The sequence below is a fragment of the Harmonia axyridis genome, chromosome X (assembly GCF_914767665.1).
Source record: "Harmonia axyridis chromosome X, icHarAxyr1.1, whole genome shotgun sequence".
NCBI classification, from domain to species: Eukaryota; Metazoa; Arthropoda; class Insecta; order Coleoptera; family Coccinellidae; genus Harmonia; species Harmonia axyridis.
In genome coordinates this window covers 30196791-30201790 of record NC_059508.1, presented here as the reverse complement: position 1 = coordinate 30201790, position 5000 = coordinate 30196791, and positions in this window count along the sequence as shown.

Sequence of the window (5000 nt, the reverse complement as noted above, 5' to 3'; positions counted from 1 at the left end):
TGCTTGAATGTGAAGCCGCGAGATTTCGGATCAGAGTGCCAAGTGGGCCATTTTTGGTAAGCAGAACTGGCGCTGTGGGATGAACCAAACGCCGAGTTAAAGCGCCTAAATCGACGCTTATGGGATACCATGAAAGGCGTTGGTAACTTAAGACAGCAGGACGGTGGCCATGGAAGTCGGAATCCGCCAAGGAGTGTGTAACAACTCACCTGCCGAAGTTACTAGCCCTGAAAATGGATGGCGCTGAAGCGTCGTGCTTATACTCGGCCGTCAGTGGCATGTGCGGTCGCCCTTCGGGGCGGTCATGAAGCCCTGATGAGTAGGAGGGTCGCGGAGGTGAGCGCAGAAGGGCTGGCCGTGAGGCCGTCTGGAGCCGCCTTCGGTGCAGATCTTGGTGGTAGTAGCAAATACTCCAGCGAGGCCCTGGAGAGCTGAGGTGGAGAAGGGTTTCGTGTGAACAGCCGTTGCACACGAGTCAGTCGATCCTAAGCCCTAGGCGAAAGCCGATGTTGATGTGGCGTTGTTAATCGTGTTTATAAGTGGTGGCAGAAATGCTATGCATCTTGACGCGTGACGCACGCCCGTCGGGCGAAAGGGAATCCGGTTCCTATTCCGGAACCCGGCAGCGGAACCGAAATTAAACCGGGCCCTCGTAAGAGAGTTCGTCGGGGCAACCCAAAAGGACCCGGAGACGCCGTCGAGAGATCCGGGAAGAGTTTTCTTTTCTGCATAAGCGTTCGAGTTCCATGGAATCCTCTAGCAGGGAGATATGGTTTGGAACGCGAAGAGCACCGCATTTGCGGCGGTGTCCGGATCTTCTCCTCGGACCTTGAAAATCCGGGAGAGGGCCACGTGTAGGCGTCGCGCCGGCTCGTACCCATATCCGCAGCTGGTCTCCAAGGTAAAGAGCCTCTAGTCGATAGAATAATGTAGGTAAGGGAAGTCGGCAAATTAGATCCGTAACTTCGGGATAAGGATTGGCTCTGAGGATTGTGGCGTGTCGGGCTTGTTGGGGAAGTGGGTCACGGCTAACGTACCGGGCCTGGGCGAGGTGATGCGTTTCGCTTGCGTTACGTTTGATCCGAGCTCGGTCCCGCGTCTTGGCCTCCCGCGGAATCGTCAAGCTTCGAGACCCCGTGAGTGCTCGCAAGGGTGCTCTGGGTAATCTCTGCGGCCGTCATCTAACAATCAACTCAGAACTGGCACGGACTGGGAGAATCCGACTGTCTAATTAAAACAAAGCATTGCGATGGCCCCAGCGGGTGTTGACGCAATGTGATTTCTGCCCAGTGCTCTGAATGTCAACGTGAAGAAATTCAAAAAAGCGCGGGTAAACGGCGGGAGTAACTATGACTCTCTTCTCAGCCGTCGAGGAGGACGGACGTGTGAGCACGATGCTCAGATGTCTGTAAGTTTATTTTGGGTTCCGCGTGCCGGGAAAATGTAGTGGTAGTGTCCATTGTGTCGTGCATAATTTCCTGATCAAAATGACGTTTGAATGATGCAAATCGACCCACGGGTTCAAAAGTTATCGCGGGTTGAAGTTATTTCATTTTCCATTTATTCGTCGAAAACATCGCATTTTGTTTCTTGTTAACGCAGTGTGAATTCATAAAAACCCCGAACAAAACATCGCCGATCTGCGTTTTTCATTGTTTCCTTGTTACCGGGATGGAAAATAATGAATGCATTCTAATGTGAATCATTGTCGTAGAATGCATGTTCTAAAAAGGGTACGAGTTTTTCCGGCCCCCCCTGTATCGGCGCTCAGCTGCCTTTCCATCCCCAGGATTGATGGATTTGAAGAGATAAGGCCTTTTGTCCATCCAGAAATTACAACCCCTGCAGCAGTATCCACCTAAGGCCGTTCAACTGCAGGAAATCCATTTCACGCTACCAGGAGCACAGGAGGTATAAGAGGTTCGTCTGATTTCTCCACCCAAGTATGAACATCTTTAGCCTGGAAATTACCAACGCATAACTATACGGAGAGCTTTTGCGGAATGCGAGGTGAGCTTTTGCAACTAAAAGCTCCCAGAGCTTTGGTCGCTATTCGAACTGAGCTTTTAAAGCTCAAAGCTCCTCGGAGCTTTTTGCTCCCCAAAATAGGTTGACCTATTACACTAGGGAAGCTTTCAAACCATTTCCACCCTATCGCCTATTACACAGTAGAGGAGCTTTTACGACGAGGTATTTCGTCGCCAGGAGACTTGGACGACGGATCAAGACGGGAAGCCCGAAAAACCGGCGATATCGATGCTACATTAAGCGAATAACTTACCTAAATTTCAACTTTGGTGATTATTCAGGATTTTTAACCGCACCCACACCACAGACTGCCCCTTAACACACGAGCAATATGCAGGGTGAGCGTGATTCCAATTCTATATCCCGATCGGTATGAATACTTGCCCCTAAGGCGTTTTTTTTTTTTCTTTCTTTCAAACGCTTTCCTGGAAGTTGCAGAATGGCGAAAGAGCAGGTATTAATCATAGTACTTACCATGGTTGCAGAATGGTGGAGGCAGTGGTCAACTTCCTTCTTCGACTGAAATGGTTGATTTTTCCTGGATTATTGGGACTATTGGTCGGGAAAGGGGAAACTGCATTGCTGGCGCCCGTGCATTGACGGCGCGTGGGTCCACCACGACGTCTTTTTATTACATATTTCGAGAAGAGAAGGTGTTCTGGACACATTTTCAGTTGTTGCATTTTTGATTTTTATTTTATTGTCGAGGCGAGAAAAATTTTATTCCGTCTGGCAGCAACAGCTACAACATGCCATTCCCGTGTGTCTGCGGAAAGTCATATGCTACGCAACGGAATTTAGCAGACCATCAGCGACGCTTCTGTAGGGGACCTCCCACTGGATTGGAGGGACAATGCCCAGAATGCCAGAGTGTCTATGTCTCATATCAGGCAATGCGCTCTCATATGCGTCAGGCGCACCCTGACCAGTATAATGCCGACTTAGCAGCAGAAGTGGGGTCGAGAGATAGAGTAAGGAGGTGGACAACTGGTGAGCTGGAGGAGATGGCTCGGCTGGAGCTGGACTACAACGGCACGGCAGTTCTGGACTATCTTGCCCAGAACTTAAACAGACCTCGTGAGGGTGTTAAAAAGAAGCGGTACACCAGCGAATACACGGAGACTTTACGGAACCTTAGGGATAGGCGTGCGGAGGTAGACATCTTAAATCTGGCGCCTGCTGACGAAGATCTTGAGCATTCGGATGAGGATGGTGATGGGTTGGACGGTGCGTCGACTGCGGTGGCTGAGAATATTGCCCCTGACACAATTCCTGAGAATGTTGAAGAACCGGATCTCACAGACCCGGTACTACAGCACATACTATCGCTGTGCTACAGCTCAGAAGATCGAGAGCTGATTTCGGTGTGCCAGGTCGTTTGTACAAGAGCGGAAGGATTCCAACAAGCCTTCGACTCATGGGTTGAAAACACCTGCAGATCATATGGACGCACTCCAAAATATGGTCCAAAGAACCAGCCAAGAAAGCCGGAGAGAACGGCCGGCCGGAGGAGGTATAGAGCGCAACTATACCAGTATATGCAGCGTAAGTTTTCCTCCAACCCCAAACAGTTGGCCAACGAGCTAATTGATGGAATGGAACCCTCAAGCAGCATTACCCATCCTGATGCTGCCACAATTGAGGAGCATTACAAGAAGATCTTCTCTGAGGAGTCACCCACTGATGAGAATCCAGTGTATGACTTTCTCCCTTCCGAGTGCAAGGTTTATTCTCCGATTACCAACGCTGAGCTTCTTGAATCGGTTCAAAAAATGGGCAAAACAACTGGAGGCCCAGATGGCATCGACTCGATCAGATTGGCTAGGATCCCGATCGAAAAGCTGGAAGTTATGGCCAACCTAATGATATTGGCGAAATACGTTCCCTCTCCACTGCGGAAGAGCCGTACTATTCTAATCCCGAAGACCAAGGAAAATTTGGAGCAGGTTGGCAACTGGAGGCCGATCACTATCTCCTCAATCCTATTGAGGCTGGTCAACAAAATTATCGCCAAAAGATTATCCAAGAACATCACCCTGGATGAGTGCCAGCGAGGATTTGTCAGTCTTGACGGTTGTTTCGCCAATAATATCACCCTTCAGTCCGTCATAAAGGGCAGGCGATTGAGGGGCAAGCCTTTTGCGATCCTGGCACTGGATATACAGAGAGCTTTTGACGGAGTCTCTCATCACACCATCAGGAGAGCCCTCAGAAGATTCCGTGTAGACGAGAACACCACGGAATACATCATGGCAACGTACAAAGATCAATTCACCACGATCTTTTGTGGGGACACTGAGATTACCACCCTCCAAATTCTGCGAGGAGTGAAGCAAGGAGACCCACTAGCTCCCATCCTCTTCAATATGGTGATGGATGAGCTCATTAGTAGCCTGAAGGTTAGGACCGGTGTCAGGTTTGGCGAGACGAGCATCCCTGTGCTTGGGTATGCAGACGACCTTCTGCTGTTGGCAGAAAATACCCAGGATGCCCAGTTTCTTCTGAACATCGCCAGGAAATTTTTGGAGGCACGTCATCTCACTCTAAATCCGGCGAAATGTAGAGCGATCTCTATGGCCGTTGTACCTTCTAAGAAGAAGCTGTTTCTACATACCACCCCTAAGTTTTACATTGGTTCGACACCAATCCCCCCAACGAGATCCATTGGAGATGCCTTCAAATACCTAGGCTTTCACTTCTCTTGCCAGGGTGCAACCCCCTGCTCCGTGGGAAACCTGTTTGAACAATTGAGTAGGATTCAAACCGCACCTCTCAAACCACAGCAGAAAGTACACATTATCAAGACTTTCCTAATTCCCAGGTATATCCATGCGATGCAGTCCCCTTCGATCAACATTAAGATATTAAAGAAGGTGGATTTACTTGTTCGGCAGACATACAAAAGAATCCTCAAATTACCATCACACATCATAGATGAGGCACTCTATACCCCCACCAGGTTGGGAGGTTTG